General features: G+C 42.1%; 1 protein-coding gene across 5 annotated transcripts in view; it reads left to right on the top strand.

Annotated features, from left to right (window-relative positions):
* Positions 1-23,354, top strand: part of ABLIM1 (actin binding LIM protein 1) — a 191,917-nt gene that overhangs the window by 22,594 nt on the left and 145,969 nt on the right. The gene's annotated exons all lie outside the window — the stretch shown is intronic.

The following is a 23,354-nucleotide window of genomic DNA, read 5'->3' as shown; positions in this document are numbered from 1 at the left end:
CCTTTCACAGCCCCGTTCCGTCTCTCCGGCCTTCTCGCTCCTGGGGTCCCGGTGTCCCGCTCCGAGCTGCCGGGCCGGGATGCTCCCGCCGGGACCGGGCAGGAGCCGCGCCCTGCCCGGCAAAGGGGACGGGAGGTTCGGCGCTGCCGGCACTGCCCCGGCCCGGAGCCTCCGCTCGGCTCCAGCCATCCCCACCCGTGTTCTCCGCACTGCCCGGAGCCTCCGCTCCTCTCCAGCCATCCCCGCCCGTGTTCTCCTCACTGCCCGGAGCCTCCGCTCCTCTCCAGCCATCCCCGCCCGTGTTCCCTGCCCGGCCCGGAGCCTCCGCTCCTCTCCAGCCATCCCCGCCCGTGTTCTCCTCACTGCCCCGAGCCTCCGCTCCTCTCCAGCCATCCCCGCCCGTGTTCTCCTCACTGCCCGGAGCCTCCGCTCCTCTCCAGCCATCCCCGCCTGTGTTCTCCTCACTGCCCGGAGCCTCCGCTCCTCTCCAGCCATCCCCGCCCGTGTTCCCTGCCCGGCCCCGGAGCCTCCGCTCCTCTCCAGCCATCCCCGCCCGTGTTCTCTGCACTGCCCCGGAGCCTCCGCTCCTCTCCAGCCATCCCCCCCTGTGTTCCCTGCCCGGAGCCTCCGCTCCTCTCCAGCCATCCCCGCCCGTGTTCCCTGCACTGCCCGGAGCCTCCGCTCCTCTCCAGCCATCCCCGCCCGTGTTCTCTGCACTGCCCGGAGCCTCCGCTGCTCTCCAGCCATCCCCGCCCGTGTTCCCTGCACTGTCCCGAGCCTCCGCTCCTCTCCAGCCATCCCCGCCCGTGTTCCCTGCCCGGCCCGGAGCCTCCGCTCCTCTCCAGCCATCCCCGCTCGTCTTCCCTCCCAAACCCAGCATTGCTGCCACAAGGCTTGCAGGTTTTTGCTGCCCTTCATCTCGCACATTCCTCTTTGTCAGAACCTCTTGTATTTCCCTTCAATTCCCTGTTCACCTGTAATTTTCCCATCATCTCCAGATACACTCATAGTTTCCTTTGTGGCAGCACATAAAATGTTATTAGCAAACTTCATGTACTGAATTTTCCCCACCTAAAATTAATTTTCCAAAAGGATATAGGGCTATAGTCTATTTTTAATATTTTTTTTCAAAAAGATTCTACATTTAGATCTGAAGCCCGGGTTTAGAATTGTTTGGATCTCTGTTTTCTGTTAAGAATAACCACAGTTGTTTTTTCTCGCATGTTCTTATGCCTCTTACTGAATAGATTATTAATGTGTTTTTTTCCTAAGTAGTTAGTGACTTTTTATGCTTCATTGTTCTAAAATCATCAGGTTCTACTGGTTTGAGTGCATGCAGTGAATGTAATATGCCTTGGTTTAGTGGGAATTTCCCATTTTGTAGCTGTATCCTGCTCAAATGTTTTCCTGCGTTGCCTGTATGTTCAGCACTGGATATCAGTGACAATTGAGGTGAAGGGATCATGTGGATACAAGACTGCCCACACTGACCTCTCAGAGTGTTGTACCAAACTTTCTGAGTCCTCTTTGCTGGTTCTCTCTGGTTACTCTGAACAGTCATTTGGGACAAGTGTTTCCCTGGGTAAATGTGGAGCCTGCCCACACTGCAGCTTTTGCATTGAATCTCAGCCTCCTCTGTGCCAATCTGCAAGGCTTCTGGAACTCTGGACATCTCTGAGTAGTAGCTGACCAGTTTTGAACTTGTGTCACTAAATAGTTGCAGTTCTATGGTTGTATTTCCACCCAGTTTAATCACCCTGCTTTCGTGCTGTTCTGGTGTGCAATCAGTACACCCCTTGGTAAGAATGAATGTGTTTTCTGCCTTGTTTGAAGATATTGATTTGATTAGCAGTAGCCATCCCCAAACTCCTGCTAGTTTTGCACTCCTAGCTATAAAATGGGTTTGGATGATAGAATGGTGAAGTGACTTATGGCCACTGTCAGACATCCTTGTGTCCAGAGGAGCTTGATGTCTGTGATTCAGTTTCTGAAATCTTTTGGAGCTGTATCTACAAGTGGCTTAACCCTGGAGCAGGTGAGCTTTGGTCTTTTTTGACTCCAGACATGACAGGATTTTAATTGCACTGTGGGAGCTCATTTGAGCACCTCTGTTCTTTCAGCTGATGACTCTGGAATTACAGGCTTCACCTGTAAAAGAAACAAGTCAGTTCTTCTAGCAATAGGCTGATTTTATTTCACAGTGTACTAGATATAAGCAAGAACTTTAGGCTCTACAGATTTCTGCTCAACTTTTCAGAAATTCAGTTTAGTCTTGAAGTGGGGAATCCACATCCTAGCTATTTTTTCAGCATTATGCTTTTCTTTGACTCTCCCAACTAATTTAATCCCTTTTCCTTTCCCTTGGTGAAGAGGGTCAGTGTCCCAGGGCAGGAGTGATTTTCTACAGCATCTTTGTTTCTTCCCAGTTAACACCGAGGTGTCAGGGGTGAGCGTCTGCCTGGCTGGGCTGGTGCCCTCATCCTTCCCCTCTGGTATGAAAGTGCTCATGAATCCAGGGGAGAGAGTAAGGAAGCTGCAATGGAAAAGAAACACTCACACTTTCCTGGACTTCCCTGTTCTTAGTCCACTGAGTTAGGCTTTCCTTTGCTGAAAGTGTTCTGAGATACCAGACAGTGTCATACTGAAGCAATAGGATGGGGAAGGTCTCGAAGTACTTGTGTCTCTGTTGCTATAGTGGAGCTTTTTTTCCTTGTTATATTTCCTTTTTCCTGTTACTATTCTTTGGTGTAATAAAATCAGAAGAGAAAAAAAATTCAGAGTTTCAATAAATAATTTATAACAGTTACAGGGCTTTTTGGATCTAAGTGCATCCTGTTTCTACGCTTGTGGTGGAGAACAGTGTGAGAGGGCTGGTTAAAATAATTTCTATTGCTTTTCCTGTTGTCAGTGTGAGTCGGTGGCCTGCTGAGATCCTTCTTCCTGTGCCCTCAGTTCTGTGTTAACAGGAGAGAAGCAATCAGTGTTTTTTTGGATCTCTTGGTTTGGTTAAACACTCTGGCATGGATGGTATCCCCTTGCTCTGTCGTGCAGCCATTTAACAGTAAATTGTTCTTTCATTCCTCGCAGCAGTGCAGTCTGGAAACCTCCAAGTGGTTTGTTCTATTTTCCTGCCAGTGCACAATTTCAGCGGCAGTAAGGGAGCAGGTCCCTTTTTGTTTTGGGTAGAGAAATTTAAACTGCAAGACGGTTTCACAGCAATATGTTACATAATACTGCGCAAAGTGAAAAGTAACTAATGTGGAGGTGGAAAAGATACCCTTACTACTCTGTGCAAAGCTGGATTGCCTTTCTGACAAAGATAGTTACCTCCTACCTCTTCATCTCCGTGAGAGGATCTCTCAGAATCCCAACTATAAGAAAAAAGTGATTGTAAAATTGTCTCTTATCTTGAGCACAGTCTGGAAATACAAGCAAAAGATTGAATCTACATTATTCTGTCATCTCAGCTGCTTGATGTTTGGAAAGAGGAAATAAACAAGTGAGAAAACACCCAATATTCCCTCCTGAAGGCTGCAGAATTCTGCATTTTTCATCAGACCAGCCACATTCTCATCTCATGCTGCACTGGAGAAAATTTGACGTAGCCTTGTGAAACTAATGAATTTTTCCAGTAAGGCTAAAATAGCAGTGTTAGGGTTTATGGAAGTTAGGAAAACATCAGTCTGTCTATCTGAAGTCACCATAGAGTTACTGTTACTGTTGCAATGTAAAAGAGATTAAACTCTCATGAAGCTGTTCCCTGTCCAAGAAGTCGAAGGGTTGCTTAATTTTCTCTGTTATACACTTTCTTAAGAGGCCTGTCATAAAGATTTGGTTGGAAGTAATCTCAGGTTATATGAGGGTACACAACAAGAACAGAGTCTGGCTAAACCTCCTAACTGATGCTGATCTGACTTAGACAATGTATAATCATAGATTAAAAATACCCTGAGCTTGGTTACATCCTAAAAATACTCTTCAAAGTTCTTAGCAGCTGTTACTAGAAATAGTTTACTATTGCCTAGGCGGTTCAGTAGAAGCTGAAAATATTAAAACTAGGATTCTTTTCTTCTCTTAAATATTCATCATGAATACTTTGTGTTCAGATTGATATCTTTCAAGTTTTTTAGGCTTCTTAGAAGGGCCAAAATGCAAGGCAAAAAGAAATAGGGAATGTGGCATATAAAAAATACTGTTCATTTCTATTGGTCAGTGGTACATGTCTTTCTGGAATATTTTGCAGTTCCATTTCCTTTGACTCAAACCAGGAAGTTCAGAAAAGAGAGGCTAACATGATCTATGCTGGAAAGCCATGATGAAAGATTAAACCCTCTGGGATTATTGTCTGAGGCACCATTCTTCATCATCTTTCTGGGTCATATCAGTTGCTGAAATTATACATGGTACAGATTAGATAGATAAGAAAGATCTGTTTTTTCCTTCTTAGAAATATCAGGGTGCTCAGTTAAATACAAATAATGGGAAACTTGTAGAAGGGAAAATAAGTGTGCTTGGTTAGACTTTTAAAATCCTTGCAACAGACTTTTGATGAAATGAATGAAATTAATGAAGAAATTGAATCTGTGACACTAATCCATCCAAATTCCTAGTTTTAGTGAAATTAGAAAACTATACTTACACTTATAAAACAGCATTTGTCTTCTCTTATTGTTCCCCCAAGACCAAATTGCTACATATGGTTTGGAAATGTCGCTTACACAATTTTTGCCTTATAACACATCTTCTAAGATATCTTACACTTTTCACAGGTGTGCATTCTGAACACAAATCCAGTTCACTGGTAGGCATCCTGTAATCCTCTCATTTGCCAACCCTCTAAATTCACTAAAAACCCCTATATTTTGTGGAAGTCTTGACAAAAATCCCAAAACTCTGGAGTATACTGTAAAAGCAGATGATGGCAAGCATGTTAATCACCTCTAGATCATATTGCTCAGTCAGTGGTTTTGGGGTACTCCAAAGGAATAGCAGCATTCATTTTGTTACCACCTTCCAAGTACATTCACCCCTAGCCTGTGGAAAAGATAATTGTGTTTGCAGAGCACAGACATGTCCTGGACATGTGCACATGTGGGTGGACATGAGTGTGGCATCCCTGGCATGAGGCCCTGAGGGGCTGAACGTGCTGTGAGTGCCCAGCACTGCACAGGCAGCTGCCACTGCCCAGGTGCAGGGGCTGGCAGGGGGATGCTCCAGAAACTGCCCAGAAATGGGATGCACAGGGCACTTGCTGGAGGGCTGAAGTGTCTTGGCAGTTGATGAATTCTTCAGTCCCCTCCTGTCTCTCATTTCTGTTTTGGTGCTGTGGAGAAAGTGTGTTCTGGGCTACATGAGACCTTTAACTTGTATTGCCTCTGTTCTTTGAGTAGCATCTACAAGTTTTCCGTGTAGGGTTTCTGAGCTTCCAAATGTCATGAAGATGAGCTGTGAGCAGAGAAGAGGAAAATGCAAAGTGTATTTCATTTGTTTATATGTTTTTCTAGAGGTTAAATCTTCATGGAATTCCCTTGTGTGAAACAATTTTGGAAACCTGCTTTAGCTACTGGTCTGTACATATGTCTGTGCCACATAATTGATGTTGCCAATACAAGTAAAACGAACAGGAAGCATTGTCAACAATGTTGACTAACCTTTGATTTTCACACTAATTTTTACTACTGCAATTTAATTAATATGCTTTTATTATACAATTTATTACTATTTATCTAAAGGCATCACATTACAGGCATGTAAAGTGAGCATGCATTTTCCATATCCCATTATTGACCTTTGTCTGATTGAAGGGAGAAGAGTGTTATTTTCTGAACTATTTCTGATGCAGAACTATTTTTATATTCTTTTCAATCCTCTCCCTAAACACTGACCAGTGTTCTGGTTGATTTGTTTGTTTGTTTATTTACTTATACATAAACTGTAAGTACAGTTAGCTTGCCATACTGTTCTAGTGCAGGGAGAGCTGCTTGTAGTAGCAGTAGCATCTTTGCCAAAAGATGACTTCACTGCTAGCAAAATATTTGTGAGATTTGGGACACTTTGCAAATAATTAGTGAAGTTTGCAATGCTCTCTGGGATTCACTGAGGTAGAAGAGTATAAACATTACATCTGCCATTTGCCATTGCCTCATGGCAGTCTGTTTCTCACTTTGCAGCAGAGTAGAAACTTCACAAAACCTGGGACTGTGGTAGACGCACCTCATCACAAGTAGCTGCTGTTGTTCTCTAAACTATGCAGTACATTAGGTAATCAATAATAGCTTCTGTGTTCCTATTTGTAAAAATATATTCTTTTTTCTTAAACCATTGTGTTATATTTCATATTCAAATGAGTGTAAGAAGCTTACCTTTTTTATTTTTGCAGCTGCATGCAAATGAATAGCATTTCCTTTACTAGTTACAAAAGGGATTTGGCAAAAGACAGATTGTACAGAAGCTGCATGGTTCTGTAGGGTCCATTAGGAAGATATTTTATCTTTTGGAAGTTTTTTTTTGTTTTAAACCTTGCATTGTTTATGCCTTCTTTATTCTATGCTTCTGAGTAATCATCAAAGTCATATATGAAAGAGGCCTAAACTTTCTGGATTCTTTACAGCATGGACTCCACATCTTATAAAACTAAAAAACCCATTTGCTTATTTAAAAGAGAATAATCTTCATGCAGTATTTTTTTAAGAAGATTTACTTCAGCAAATATTTTTCCATTTTGAAAGTTCAAAAGCCTGAGAGCTACAAGATTGATGTTTTTAATAATTGTCTTTTTGTTTTGAAAGCTATAAAGTGTTACTGCCATTTAAAAATCTAAAGAAGGAGTAGACATCTATGTTTTGCTATACAATTAAGTTTTAAAAATTGACAGAAGAAGCTAAGGTAAAACCTTATAATTTGTACAGGAGAAACAGGCAAATTGATGGGGTCAGCTAAGGAACAAGAAAACAGAAGGATTTAGGAATATTCCCTTGCCCTTGGCTGTCTGGTTAAATGGGGCAGATATTCCTTATGAGCCTTTGTGTGTGTAGTGCAAAATGTTGTTTTATCTTGTCTGGAACATTCACCTGGTGAATGAAGATGTACAAGTTTAATGCCAGATTTATAAGACTTTACTTTCTGCTGTTACAATTCCCTTGCTGTTGCCCCACAGAGTTCCCAGGATGTCTGTAACAGGGAGGAGGATTAGATGGATGCTAGAATCACTTTTCTTCAATTCAGAGCCACTGACTTGCCATTGTTGATGACTCTGACCTCTCTCATTTTAAAAATTGTGTCTTTTGATTAGAAGAAATGGAACTTGCTTTAATCCGTTGCTACTGAAGCATGTAGCTGCCATCAAGTGTGTAGCTCTGATATGTGTAGAATAATACAGCATGGGGCTGGGACAATATGGATAAAATAGCTGTGTCTATTTTCTCCAAAGATTTAGGGTATTTCTAGGGGTTTAGATTTTACTACTGAAAAACTGGTTTAAACAAATTTGGGTACTCTGGTAATTGGATTCTTCAGTGACAGTGCTGTACAAAGTTTTAAGGCAGTAGAGTGGCATTTTACAAATTAAAAAGATGAAGTACTAAAATCCTTAAGTAAATACTCTCAAATTATTTTTCTGTCCATGTGTGAAGATTTTATCTTGAGTGTTGATTTAACAGGAACAGAATGGTGAGGGTGGGTCTTTTCTGTTCCTTAAAAAATCCCCTGAAAAATATTTGGCTAATTTTTTTTAGGGTACCTAGTAAATTCAAGTACTATAGTTATTTTGGATGCAAATTTTAGATAGTATTTGATTCTTGAGAGGTTTCACACAGACCATCTTTAATCACATAAAGCAAGAGATTCAATTATTTGATTGGTAATTCTGTTTTCCATTTCTGTTGCCATCCCTGTCTTGTTCCTTTACCACACTGCATTGTCTGTTCTAAGCAGTATCAGGATCAGCCTCAGAAATGTGAGTATGGTTTTTTATTTGGTGAGCTTCCTAGGCACACTTCTCATCTACTCCTGTATAATTTACAGGAAAAGTAGTTTAAACCAAATGCTTCTAAAAAGTATGGACTATGTATCTGGACCTGTCAGCCTTTTTTATCTGAATAAATAATTCCTACTCAAGTGGAACTCTCTCAGAAATATCCTAAGATGAATCTGTACCTGTGAGCAGCATTCCTTATCAGCTTTTCCTGAGCACTTGCTGACTGCTGATAAGGTGAAAGGAGGAGCACTGTCACAAGTATTTTCCTTAATGCACATGAACCCCACCACCTCCCTTTTTTCCAGTGAAGGAAATAAGTACAAACGAGTTTGACTTTGAAACTGGCAATAGCAGCAGTGCTTAGAAGAGCTTTTAGAGATTGAGACTTCTAGCAAATTACTGATGCAACAGAGTAGAAGAAAATAAAAACTTAGTGTTTTCTCTTGAGACCCTACAGTGACAAATAGCATTTTATGTTCCCCAGGCTTTCCTGCCTTGTTTATTCTTTTCAAGAGGAGGAAGTTACTGCCAGGTACTGGTGTACCAAAGCCAGTCAGTCTGGAGGCAGCACTTGTAACAAGTGTTTGCCTGCCCAGTGACAATGGAGAAACACACACTTAAGTACAGAATAAACAGATGTGATAGGAAAAGGAAGAGAGAATATACTAGTTTGAGCTTTTTGTGTTTAGCTTTTTGTTTTCATCAGAGAATTTCTGTGAGGAAGGAATATGACAGATTCTTGGCCTCTCAGTGATAGTGACAGTGGATATTTGTCAATAATTTGCAGTTTAGCAGCGAGCTCCTTGTGAAGGTGCTGGTTGATATAATGTGAAATCAAGATTCTGACTGCATTGAAGTTCCTGCAACCATTTCAGAGATCTGCAATCAGGTTTAAATGTTGTAGTTGCTATTTGTTTCCTCATCCACATTTGCTTATAGCAGTTGCTTGCTATATATTTAGATATATCATTCAGTTACTTAATACAGATAACAGGGTCTGGTTCCTCAATTACGGTACTTTCCACTTGTCTCAGTGTTGCAAGGAGTTGTATTCCATGTAATTGACATCTTCTAGTCTTAAATGTTACAGTTTGCTTATACAGCATTCACCAGTTTGTTTTCTGTTGTTACGATTTTACTGGTAGAAGTCATCCCACGCAAGGCTGCCTTCCTTGAGCCTGTCTTCATTAGTCTGTGGAATTGTGAGTAGAACGCTCAGCAAAGTGACAGGTTGCCTTTCTTCCAACATCCCTTCATCTGTCTTCAGGGTTTTTTGGGGTTATTTTTTGTCTTGAAGAGGATAGGGGTACTCACATGTTTCTGAAAGGCAATACTGGACCTCTTTTCATTCTATTACAAAATGTAGATGGACAGTAAAACAAGGTGAAAAAGCTGTTCACAGCTAGAAATAATTACTTTAATCACAGGATGAAGTTCACAGGCTTTAGACAATCCGCTGTGCTCTTGGGTCTGGATTTACCCCCAAGCAACACTGCATTGTCAAGTCCTATCCAGCAGATCCTCTGAATGTGAAACCCCTCCTGCTCACCCAGGTGGGAGTTCTGTCTGTCAGGACTTTGTGTCAGCCTGCTTCATAGAGCACTAAAAGCTGTGGAGTTCTTTGAACTCTTTGGGCCAAGTGGTGCTATATGAACGACTCAGAGGACAGTGTGGGTGGCTGGCACACATTCTGTAAGGCAGCATACAGTCTGGTCCGTTTCTCTTTTGTCTCCTGCACAAGTGGTACATAAGAACTTTCAGGAAACCTACAATTAAAGAAGGCAAAACACTTTAAGTATTTATAGAGTTTTGTCAGTCTTAGTGTTAGACCAAAGGCAAGTAGAAACAACCATTTTTTTCCAGTGCGCATTCATTTTAACATTTTATCATGGTGTGCCTAAGATTGCTCAGAATTCTGACACAGGTGGGATTTGAGCTCTGACATCTTGGGTGCCACTGCAGGCATTTCATTACTGCCTCTTCTTGCTCTTCCCTGCTTCTCTGCTGCTGCCTTCCTGCTCCTGGCTGTGTGTTGGTAATGTTGGCACTTCCACAGCAGCACCCGGTGAGCAGTGCTGAAGACAAGGAGAGACAATCATGGTGAGCCCCTCCCATCACAATCCCCTTGTGCACGCACACTGCAAACCCACAGTAAGTGAAACAGGCAGCAACACAAGGACAAACCCGCCTCAATTTCTGCTACTCCAGCTTTCACTGCCAGTACAGCTCAGTCTGGGGTCCCAAAGGTTTACACTCATCTCAATTCCAGAGTAACTGCAGAAGCATTCAATTAACACACAGGCACTGGGCTGATTTTCCTTAGGAAGTCAATGTCACACTGGCTGGATCAGTGGAATGCTGCTCAGTTCCTCCACTGCTCATCACTTTAGCTACATGAGCAATAAATACAGATTCTTGCCACATATAAAAAAGCTACTCCTCCAATTAGGCAAAAAGGTTGTCTGACTAATTCCATTCTTTTAGTAATGCTGTAAGAGAGTAGAAGGTGACTTAAAAATCACGATCTTAGGGAAAACGTGACTTTTGAGAAAGCGGGGAATACTGCTTATAGCTTGTTGTGGAAAATATTAGGAAGATGCTTGGCAAGCAGTGTGAGTCTTTTCTCAGCTTGTTTTGCCTCCCATCTGTCTGTTTGACTTTGTTCCACTCGGCAAATGTAACTTCCTTGCATTGTCAACTCGTGAAAGGGTGTTTGAAGGAAATGGTTCATAAAAACTTCATTAAAGGTTTGGGGGGAAATGGCAAGAGCAGTAAATCTGTCAAAACAAGTTATTCCTGTCCACAAGTGAGAGAGCTGGCAACCCTGGTTATAAGGAAAACCCTCTTTGCTCAGTGAGTGCTACCAGATCCTTGAGCCTGTTTGCAGCTCTGAAGACTTGGGTAGCATGCAGGGTGTTTTGGTTCATTGCTTTGGGCTCCTTCAGCAGCCTCTGGACACAGGCTGCACTTGAGGAGAGCTGAGTGCTGTGGGTGCAGCTCAGATCCCAGCTGGCAGCACCCACAGCAGTCACTGCTGCCCTTGGACCGCGGCTGGCAGCTGTGGCATCTCCTGCTGCTGCTTGTGACGGGAGGGAACGGGACCCTGCCATCCCTGACACCCGTGTTCAGCCAGAACTAACCCTTCCAGGCCACTGGGGGTGGGAGAAAGGCTGCCCCTAGCTGTGCCAAGGGTTGCTTTTTTTGGAGTACACAAGGCTTTTGCAGCTAAATATTTGTGGGAGATACTACACTTCTTTGTAATGCTGGAATTGCAGATGGTACCTGGCTTTGCTGTCCCATGTGCATCAGTATAGTCACCAGTACAGAGCCAGCTCTCTGCTACTGGGATCTAGGGAATAGGGAAGTGAGGTGAGAGAAGGATTTTAAACATGACAGATTTGCCAGTTGTTCACTACTCCTGTCACTGGTCTGAGACCTTGTGGGTAAGTTAAATGTGCTCCGAACTTTTGTGGATGTTACAGTCCTGGAAAAGAAGCTAAAACATATGAATGAAACCATGCCAGTCGTGCAGGCAATGCAGTGTCTCTGTATCACTTTCAGGTATTACTAGGATATTTTCCCTTTATCCAAAACAGTGATTTTTACAGCCACAGTTACTTTGGTGTTAGAAGCAAGAATGTAACAGCCTTACATGAGAACATGTTGTGTTACAGGGAGCTTAGTCTAATGACCAGGAAGATATTGCAGGAATATTTATTTCTTTCCATTTGTTCTCCAGCCTCATAGTTTGACATGATTTGCTGGAGAGACATAGGAACAATTAATCCAAATTAAATAAAGAAGTGAATATAGAGTTAAAGGGGCTCTGATTGATCTTAATTTCTTCTTGTAATGAGCTAACTGAAATTGATAAAGGTCACTCGTACTTACCAATAAGAGTGTCCACAAAAGGCTTTGAAGTAGTTTCTGTAATCCATTTCAGATGTTAATTTGAATTAGTTTTCTGAAATGTCTGCAGGCGGAAAACCCAATATAGTCTGTGTGCAAAGACTGCCAGCATTCAAAAATAATTCTGCCTATCTACATCCTCAGTGCCACAGCAGGTAATTATTGTAAAGGGGGATCCACTGCAGTGGGCCATGTCCCCAGTGTCCTCCTCTGTGAGAAACCATTGCCTCAAGCCTGCATCAGGGACTGATGCACTCATGAGCACTCATTCTAAATCTGGTACGTTTTGCCTACCTCCTACTCCCAGTGCAATAATTTACATTTGCTTTACCCTGGCTCTGATGTTTGCCACCTTCACCCACAGCTGAGAGAGCAAGTCTTTAAACACTTTTTCCAGCACTTAAGCCAGAATTATTCTGTGGTTCAGCTGCTGGGTGAGACTAATGCCAGGTTCCCCAAGGAACAAATGCACCACCTGGCCAGTGAGCCCCAGCTGTCTGGCTCTGTGCCTTGAGGGCCTCCTCTCCTGCCACATCTTGCCAGTTAATCCTGGCGTGTAATTTTTTCTTGTTGCTGTTGTTCTTATTAGTGACTCAGCCAAGGTTGTTTTTAAAAAGCTGTATCTCCCTTCTAAATTCAGGAAGGCTGTAAAAAAGGAAGAAAGAATAGGTGCATGGGAACTGCTCTGAGCTATTTGTTATGTTTGCTCTCTAAATTACAGCTTGAATATCACTCATGTTGTGCCTGTGCCACTCTGCCATGTGGAAAAATTGAGAATATTCTGACAGGCTCCTTTCTCTGCTGGTTGAAGAAGGATGTTTGAACACCTCTTCAAATTCAGAGCCCTGTCAAAGGGTATTTTTAAAGTTTTGTGCTGGCCATGGGCACTAATTTGGCATCACAGGAGATCTCTTTTATACTTGGAGCTTCCTGGAAAAGGCCTCTGCTTCTATGGGGTAGTTCTGATGAATATGTTTTTTTTTTTTTCTCTCCTGTCTGTTGCTAAGTGCACTGACTTCCCAGGAGTCTTAGTCCCTTGCTATTAAATCATTTCCACACTAGCACTGCCGTGGATCTGAGAGCTCTGAGATCTGCTGCAAGGAGATGGCACATCAGGATCCCAGCTAAAGAGCTGCTCTTGCTGTCAGAGGCACCACCAAGCCATCAAGTGCTCTGATACCTTACTGCCTTGCTGGTGAAGCTGTGGCCAGCCCAGGCCAGAGGCTGGGTCCCTGCAGAGCCCTGTGAGGATGCTGCCCAGCAGCTGGGTCGGGGCAGGCTGTGCAGCCGCTGCCCTGTGCCAGCCGTGCCCAGCCTGGCTCATCCTTCAGCTCTCCTGCAGCCTGGCAGGACACACAAGAAATGATCAGGGTCTGTGCCTTAATTAATGTTCAGCTCTTTATTAAAAAGTCAGCTCGGCAGGGGGCTGTTGTAGCTTTCCTGGTAGCTGAAGGGGGAGAAGGCGGCAGAGTCTGTCCCTGGAGTCTCCGTGGCACTGGTAGCCGGAGGTGCAGAGGTGTCCTGTATCTGAAGTCCCAGCAGACTGTCCTCTCTCCTTTCCTCCTGGCACACTGGTATCTGAGGTCCAGCAGCAGCAATCCCTCTCCTTCCCTCCTGGTAACACCAGGAAGCGTGTCTGATTTCCGTGTGCCTGCTTCCCACAGCCCAGTCCAGTCTGGTCCTCAGCAGGTCATGGTGACAGGTCAAACACAGACCAGGGATGTGGTTCCCTTTTCCCCAACCTGCACACCCATCCAGCCCCCTCCACTGTGCCCCTCTTTTTCATTTTGGGGTGTTTTTCATCCCCAAAACCTCCTCCCATGATTCCATTGGATTGTTTTGCATCCCGGTCCTAGTGTGGTTGGGGTTGTAGGTGATTCCCAATTAAATAGCAATTGGCTAATTAACATTTCAATGTCAGTACTTAGTTTGAGCCAAGTATCCCAGCCAGGCTGTTTTGTTCATAACACACAGACCTTCCCTCACCTGTTGGAAAGGCAGAGGCATTTATCCCCAGCTCTGGAATAGACAGCACCATCAAGGAGCACGGCGCCGTGTTCTAACCCCAGTGGGGCAGGCAGGGACATCACCTGAGGTCACTTGGACAGGCAACAGTGCAAGTTTGTTTGTCAGTCTGTGCATATTTGTCTGCAGAGACCTCACTGCTCCAGTGGGTAATGGCACTTACACAAGAAGTTTAAGTGAGAATTCAATTAAGGAAAGATTTGGAGCCATCCTCCCCTGAAGTGGATTTTTCCTTAAATAGAACTTCCTTATTCTGAGCTGCAAATAGGAGTTTCACTGCAGGCAGCTCTGAAATATGCATTTCAGCTTCTGTATTATTTAGTTTTAGGACAGGATGGTTAATTACCTCTCCAAGGCACTGGAGCTATTTAAAATATTTCCAAGGTATTCCCAACTTGTCTCCTGTCAGCTTGCCTTACAGTAGTTTTATTCATAATGTGTATTTAAATTTATGAGAAGATGCCTTCATATTTGGGTGTGTGTGTTTGTGTTGGAAAGGATCATGTGCTCTGGTATGGCAGAATTGAGTAGGAAGCAGACTCTAGAGAGTCAGGATTCATCTTCTGCTTTAACTGCATTATATGCTAGAAGTTTTTTATTTTTCAATGGGACAGAAATACTTAGGCTATTTTTTCTCCTGATTTTGATGTATCTTAAACCCAAAAATAACATCATTTGCACAGAAGAACAGAGTTTTTGATTTCTGACAGTGTTAAATGCATATTGGGCTGGAGGTACTGCTGATTATTTCCAGGATTAGATTTTTGGTTTTCTTACATGGCTATGAGAGAACAATAATAATTACTCCTTATTTATTTGTTTAGTTTGGAAGGTGCTTTTACTCTCAAATTTTCTAAATGTGACTTTTTAGAAAATGGGAATTTCATTGAAGAATTCCAGGAATTTCTGCTTTTCAAATTAATTTATGATCATAGTGAAGAGTATGTCTATGTTTGCTGAGACAGATGACTAGAAAAGGGGGGGTGGACAAGGGGAATATGGTATGGCCAGATTAGAGGGAGATTTTAAAAGACAGTTCTGTAACACCCATAATAAGTTATGGGTGGCCTAGAGATGAAGAATCTGTGGTACAAAATGACCTCTCTTAAATGTGGACTATATAGAATTTAAGAGTTTTTGTTTCTTCAGGGTTTTGGTTTTGGGTTTTTTTTTCCTCATTGATGGAGAGCACCATAGGTCCTTATTATTTTAGTATTTTAGATTGATGAGAAAATAATACTAATCATAAATTTAGTCCAGACACCACCAGGACAATTTTCTTGCCAGGGTTTAAGTTTAAAAATAGCGTTTGTTCTGAAGCTGAAAATAATTCTGAGCTGGAAAAATCGGTGGCACTGTAATAAAGTTATCTGGAAACTGAGCTTCCAAGAATATGTGATCCATGTAAAGGTGTCTATGTAAAAAGCTCATTTGCTCAGAGTGGAACAAAGGATTTATGTTTCCATTGCAGGTGTCTTTAAGGAATGTGTTATTCAGCCTTTCCTACTGCTGATGGCAGACAGGTGCACCAGGTGGAATTTGTTTTGAACTACCTTCATTGGCAGCACAGCTGACCTTGAGTGCAGCTTCTGATCCCTTTAGTGCACATAAACAGCCTGCTAAAAGGCCAGCTATTTGTTGGGTGGGGTTTTTTTTCACTTTCAATTTGTCATGGAGTGAATATGGAACTAATGATAAAAATTAGTAGAATCAGTGTGTGGGTGTCACCAGTGTGCATAAACTGCTGACTAAATCCTCAGTTAAATGCCATCTTAATTTCATTTACTTGTATTAATTTTTGTACTTAAAATGGTTCCAAGGGTTCTCAGAGGCTGAAGGCTAGAATTGCTTTCTGATTCATCTGGGATGGCTGACTCTAACAGCCCATTCTTTAAATAGAAGAAACAGACCACATCTTAGCTGCTTCTGTTCTTTGCAGGAGAGCAGATTAATTAATAGCAGCAGAATGAGGCGTTAAAAGGCCTTGCTGGTATCCCTTCTGTGAATATAATAGGAAAAAGATGGACAGAAGGAGTAAGTTATTGTAGTAATACAGGGGAGAGGGAGGAATTCTCAGCTGGTGGCACAAGTGTTGATTGTTTCCATTTCTCCCTGGACTTTGGTGTGTGGCAGGGGTGCAGCTTTGAGAAGTGCACTCACTGTTCTCCCAGCCACTGCACAAAGAAATTGATTTCACGTAGCACGATTGTAGTCAAACTGGGGATTGTGGGCCAGATGGGTGGACTAAAAAATTTGTGGAAAGCTGACTAGACCTTCAGGCTTGAAGCATCAGTGTCCAGCTAACAGCCCGTGCCAGGCAGTGTGCCTCAGGGCTCGATGCTGGAGCTGTCCAACATCATCAGTGACCTCGGTGGTGGGGCAGAATGTCCCCCCAGCACGTTCACATGGGACATCAGGCTGGGAGAAACAGTCAGGGCTCTGCAGGGAGGACATGGCTGCCACTCAGAGGGACGTAAGCAATCTGGAAGAATGGGCCAGCAAGGGTTGTGTGATGGCAAAGACAGTGGCAGCCTTGCACATTGGATGGGGTTGCCATTCTGGGAGCCATTCTGGCCAGGTGGCATCTCTGCAGAAAAAGACTGGCAGGTGCTGAGGGGCAGGAACGTGAGCCAGCAGTGTGTCCTGGTGACACTGAAAGCTTGCTGCGGAGCAGAGTAAGATTTACAAGATTTGGCAGAACATAGCTGGCAGAGAGGGGAAGTGATTGCTCCTCTGTGTTCAGCACTGAGGGCTTCCTTTGGAATCGTTTCCAATTTTTTCCAGTTTTACACTCACCCTCCTGTGCAAAAAAAAAATGCTGATAAATGAGCAACTGCAGCAGAGTGCTGATTAGGGATCTGGAGCTGGGACCTACATGGAAAAGCTGAAGGCATGGGCTTTGTGTGGGCCTGGGGAAGAGAATGCCATGGTGGACCAATACAATTGATGGTTTCAACGACCTGACTGGATCCAAGTTTTCTGAATAAACCCCTTCCCACACTCTCCTTGGTGCATAGAGGAAGGGTGGAAAACAGCAGTCACAAAGTACACCAAGAGAAACTCCAACTAAATAGAAGGAAATCTGTTTTCACAACGAATGTGTCCAAACTCTTGGTAAGATTACCCAGAGAAGTTGTGCAGCCTCTGGAGATTTTCAGACATTGGTGGAAAAAAGCCCTGAGCAATTTGATCAGGTTTTGGACCTAGCCCTGCTTTGAGCAGAAGCTTGAGCTGGAGACTTCCAGAGGTCCCTTCCAGCTGGATTTTCTCTGTGATTCTCTTTTAATGCTCTGGGAAGCTGATGGCAGTAAACTGCTGAATGTAGAGGCTCCTGCCCTTCAGCAATTCGACCTGCACACTGTGATCTGCACTCAGGAGGCACAGGCTGTACTTTTTTCAGGCTGAAATCTTATCATCCTTACTCATATCTTAAGTGACAGTGGGCTGCTTGTGAAAGCAAGCCCCAGCCATGAGGTAGGATCTGACATCAGAGGAGTTCAGCATTCACACAAGCCATGATCTCCTCCTCCATCCCCCAAGCATCGCTCCTGCTCCTCAGGGCTCTTCAACTTTCTCCTCCTCGTGGTGAATGACCTGGCAAATGAGTGATAGTCCAAATGAATTTCAGTATTTTTGGTCTCTTGTCCTGTGTGTAGGTCCTCAGCAGATTTCTGCTTGCTGTAGCAGAAAATTTGGGCAGGATGGAATAAGGAGTTGCACTCAGATGAGCTCTCTGTGCTCTGAGTGTGGTTTATAATGCATGGGGCACTGAGTAACAGGAATGGAACTGAGGAATATAGGGAACTGCCATTTAGATATGGCAGGTAACAGCAGACATGGTCCTCATTTTCTATCCTTTGAAACACAGGTGATAAATAAATAAATAGAACCACTGATTCTGTGAGGTGTCCCTTGTGTGTTTTAACTAGAAGCAACTGCCATTGTCCTAATTCTAAAGAAAACATGCAGGTATAAAAGCATGTGAATGTGAATTAAAATAAGAATAAATCTTCCTTTTTTCTGCCTTAACAACCTGTATCAATAGTAATACTGCTATCAGTTTTAATCCTGCATATTTCTGATTGTTTAATTTCCTTTAATGCTTATTTGTTAAATAACTGAGTGCAGATGCTCCTGAGGTCTGTTACATTAACACTTTGTTTTCGCAGCTTACCCTAGCAAAATAAGAAAAACAACCAAAACAAACAACACTACCTCCCAACATTATTTATTCAAATTCACTACTGGTTAACATCCTGATATGATATATTGAGTCTATTAATGAGACATGTTAAATTTATGGTTGTAAAAAACTTCTTTTGTTTATGTTTGTGTATCACCTTGCTCTAATCCCAGTGATAAGAAACAAATTCCTTAGTCTAGAGTCACATCTCATATGTAGAAATACCAGTGGTGATAAAAATTTAATGAAAGAATTTTTAATATAAGCCAACAGGCTGAGATAAAAATTGCCTTGCAGCAAAGAAAAAAAAGAGTTATAAAGCATCATTTGAATTCTTCCATTATGCTTATCTATCAACTTAAAGCAAATGTAGGACTATAAAAACATGAGGTGTTTCCCTTCTAGCAGATTTTTGAGCCTTGGTCTTTAGATATATTTGTGATTTATCTAAGCAATTCTAAGTTATTGAAGAGGTAACTTCTTTTTTTGTTGAGCTACACTGTTATTTGTTTTAATTTTTAATATTCCCATCAGGTGTGTCTGAACTTAAACCAAACAAAAACGGTCTTATGGATTCTAGAAATGGGTTGAAATTCAGTTTTACCTAGAAAGAGACCTTTGTGTGCTTGGGGACTAAGAAGAAGGATTTTTGCCATACAGCTGGAGTTTACTGGGGTGTGAATGACAAAGAAGAATGCTGATGCCTTGCTTGATGACAGGATGGTGCTGGGTAGGTCTCTAAACAGGGATGTGTTGCTTCAGGTCAGTCAAAGAAAAATGTACCTGTCAGAACACAGATCACAAGGTGTATGATACCTGTGAAGGGAGAAAAAAGAGCCATTTTCAATAATGCATGAAGTTGTGACAAGAGAAGTTTATAAACATCCAATAAATGAATTTAGAATAGGAGCTAAAGGAAAGTTAATCCCTACACCATGGAACTTGTAAACATTACACAGAATCAAAGAGTGGAAAGGACATTTAAAATCATCATGTCCAGCTGTTAACCCAGCACTGGCACACCTACCACTAAACCATGTCCCCAAGTGCCACATCTGTTAAACACCTCAGGGTTGGTGACTCCACCCTTCCCTAGCAGCCCATTGCAGTGCTTGACAGCCCTGTCAGTGGGAACATTTTCCTGACATCCAGTTGAAACCTTCCCTGGCACAGCTTGAGACCATTTCCTCTTGTCCTACTTTCTGTTACTTGGGAGAAGAGTCCAGTTCCCAGCTTCCTGCAGAACTCCCAGAACCTGATGAAGTAAAGCTGAAAGTCCATCACTTCTGGAGGGAGTTTTGGGGTGTTACAGGCTGTGGCTGTGACACACTGGGAGGATGCATCTTTTTCCTCTCAGTCCCACACCTCAATTCCTTACACAAAAGAACAGAGATGACATTAACAGTCTCTTTTCCTTCTTGCAAGGGATGTAGCATCACAGAGACACTGTTAAATTGAACAAAGTCCCATTTTAAAGACTCCCACATGTGGGAGGCTGAGGATGGGCACAGCTCAGGATCCCCTGACACTGAGTGTTGCTCATCCTGGTGTCCCATCACAGCCTGAGGAGCTCCTGAGCTGACAGTCGTGTGTGATGTGCTGTACTAATAATCCTGACACAGATAATGCTGCTTTTGTTACGCCTGAAGAAAAACATTTGCAATATTGACTTTTGCCTATCGCTGTTTATGCTGTGGGCTAGAAACGTCTGCATTTTCATGCAGGATTTACAGAGAAAATTTGGTTTTCTTCCCTGTTTTTCTTCATCTCTTCGCAGAGCGTAAACAGAACCCTGCCTCACTCTGAACAATATTCAAGGCATAAGAAAAGTTTTCACTGGCATTAAAGAAAAAAGTGGAGGCACTGTTTAAACCAGCTTCTTTTTCAAAACAATGCTGTTGTGCTCACAGTGGTGTACACTCAAAGTAGTCTTCAGCATTTCTGGTCTGGTTTAACTTGCTGTAGCAAACATTCACTTGTTCAAAACACCTGTGGGAGAATCAGTAAGATTTTTTTCATGGGTAGTGCTTACAAACCTAGGCTTTATTAATGTAATAAAACCCAATTACATTAATGTAATAAAGACCAATTTTTTTTTGTTGTCTGACAATCATTACAGCTATTACTCATTGTGAATTAATACCTTACCCAGGCCTTTCATTTAGGTCTTAGCTGACTTCTTGAAATGTGGAGTCCTCCTTGGAAAAAAAATTAAGGATGCAAACATTATTCTGCCACTGACAGATTATGGATATTTTTCTTTTCCAGGAGAATTGTTTGGCAAGTGGATCACAGCTGCAACTAACTTGTATCAAAATTAGGAGCACTGAAAAAAATCTGCACTGAATTTCTTAAAAACAATTAAACAACAAATCATGATTTCAGTCCTGTGGTAAATAACTTAGTAACTCCCTGAAGCTGAAGGAAAAGAGATGGCAGAAAATTAGGATTTAGATTGTTAGTTGATGTAATTTGATATCTCTACTAACCTAATCTCTTTAAAAAATAAAGGGATTTTTTTTTTAGTATCAGGAAGAAAAATCAACTATAACTAGCAGAGGATCTGTCCCAAAGTTATTTGTTGTAAAGATCTGTTAAATTGGTGATGTATTAAAAGTACCTGTTTAGGCTTAGCATGCTTTCCTTCTGAAAGAAAAACCATTTGCTTAACCAACGAGATGCCAATAAAAAAATAGAATTACAGAAAAGTTAATTAATGAGATAATTCTAATACATCCTGTTTTGTTTCTTGGCAACAGAAAGAGCGTGACAGTCAACTTTCTGCCAAATATTTTATCTTCATGTTATCCATTTGTGATCCGTTGCCTGGCGCCTGAATTAAAGCCAAGTCAGGGGGAAGCAATCAGTATCAGCAAGTTTCCAAGCTACCTTGGATCATGGAAAAGCAGAGGGAGGTCACATGTTTTTGTGACTTTACAAAGCTTTAGCTTAGGGAATGGCAAATTGTTAAGTAAATCTTGAAATGAAGTGGAATAGGAAGCTGCCATTCTAGTCTAGAAACCGTTTAAAGCTCGGTGTATCCCAACTGGAATATCTGTATTTCTAACAGATATTCCAGTTAGAATATCTGTATTTCTAACAAGCTCAGATTGAAATCCCAGTAGAATTGACTCAGTCTCCTTCCTTCCTGCGTGGATATGTTGGGGAGTGTGCAGTTTGCCCCTTCTCTTTGCCTCCTGATAATGATTGTGAGGACAAGGATGCCTGGGCTGTTTCATCAGGGCTGTCGCTGCCTCAGTGTGTGACCTCGGAAAATAACTTGGCATCTGTATGGGTGGAATTTTTAAAACGAGCTGCCTAAAATTAGGCATCTAAAAATAAACAGCTTATATTCATGCAGATGTGAAGCCTTGTTTCAGATTATTTTGCTGGAAAAAAATTAGCTCCTGTGTTTGTTTACCTGTAAAACTGAGTGGTGTTGAGAGACATGATAAAATACTGTAGAATCTGTGTGCACAAGAAGTGTGTAGAGAATTTTTTCCTTCTTTTTCCCGAGGATATAAGTATTTTGGCCTCCCTCAACCTAATCAAATCAAAACAAAAGCTCTTTTGGAAGCATTTATTCATACAGCACTGGAATACAGGATGGTGCTCACTACTTCAGAGTGTAGATTAATAAACAGCAGGGACATATTCCAAAAGGAATTATTAAAAAAAAAAAAAGTGGAAAATAGGTGCATTAGTAGCTATTAAACTCTGATCTGGAGGTAGTCTAAAGCTAAATCAGGATTTTGCTGCAATGTGAGAGAGAATCTAGAAGAATCTCTGAGTGTTTGCCCTGGTTCTAAAGCTTTTCCCTTAAGCACTTCCTGTTGCAGGTTTTAGATATTTGTTTATGCCTTAACTAATTAAAATACTGTGCAAGTTAATTAATGTTTTTAAAACATTGAGACCATCAAGTGAAATAGATATGCAAGAATTTCAAATGATGTCTGAAGGGGGAGGGAAGGTCTTTCTCTAACTACAGAGATTCAGTGTTCTGCCGTTGGCCCAAATCCGTCTCATAATGAATTTCTCTACAGGCTGCTGCACTGGATTCTGGAGATGTCTGGTATGAGTAGCTCTGGGTTAATATAGGCTTCCTTTTAAAACCATGTGACAGTTTACAAAATGCTCTGGGATACCCTAGGATGAAAGGTACATAAATGCATGTAAAATGCTATAATTAGGATGCAATTAGAAATGCACAAGAAAGGAGTGTTTGCTTGGCTACACTTTATATGTCTATAAAGTTTAATTTTTCTGGAGCACAGGAGACATGGCATAATACTCATTCTAAGCAGTTACACTTGAAAATAATTGCTGTGTGCCAGCTCTGAGGAAGTTATTGTAAATTAGTTTCTGCTGCAAGGCAGAGACAGTGAAACTGATGTAATAATTTCAAAGAACAGGGCAAAATATCTGGAGGAATCACCCTTGGAAACTGTAAATGAAGAGCATTACCAGCAATCAGGAGTGTCAGTGATACTTCCTGTGTTGTGAGGAAAATTGTTTACTGAAATAGTGAGGAAGAGTCTGCTTGTAATTTTGCTCCTGGGATATGTTGGTTGTGGCACTGTCCCTTATGAAGCAGCTCTGGTGAAAAGGCTGTGGCACCCACAGGGGTATTTTCCATTATATGGGACTTGAAGGGAGAACACATAAGGTAATCTATAAGGGAACAGGGTAAATTCATTTCCTTTGATAAGAGCTTATTGGTATCCTTTAAAGTCTTTGAGTATTTTTTTTCCTTGGGTTTGTTTTTTTTAGTAAATAATTTCCTTTAAACAGGAGGTGTGATGGTTAGACCTTTTGGTTGGGATTCACGAGACCTCGATTCAGTTTCTAAGCTGGGCACAGAGATTTGTTGTCCTGGAAAGTTGCCCAGTGTTTTCCTCATCTGTGGTATGGATAGAATATCTCCACAGGGATAAAATCTTCCAGGGAGCAGGCTGAGCTAAGATGGTCCAATGTAATCTAGGAAGAAATTATTTTGAAACTTGAAGGAAAAACTGTGATGCTGTGCCTGTCTCCCATGGAATGCCATGAGAGTGTGCTGGTTCATGGATCTGTGGTTTTCTGAAGTGGCTGATAACATTCTTGATTAGTAGGTTTTCTGCTAGTAGTTATGAATGTGGGAGCTTCTGTTTGGGTTATGAGAAGACTGCAGGGAGAAAAAGGGGTGGTTAAAAAAAGGAAAATTGTACAAATGAACTTTTAAATTCAAGAAATGTCAGATTTTCGTTTGTGTGATGGAGTTGT

The sequence above is a fragment of the Lonchura striata genome, chromosome 6, assembly GCF_050655825.1.
Source record: "Lonchura striata isolate lonStrDom1 chromosome 6, ASM5065582v1, whole genome shotgun sequence".
In the NCBI taxonomy this organism is placed as follows: domain Eukaryota; kingdom Metazoa; phylum Chordata; class Aves; order Passeriformes; family Estrildidae; genus Lonchura; species Lonchura striata.
This window is presented reverse-complemented; position numbering and strand designations above follow the sequence as displayed.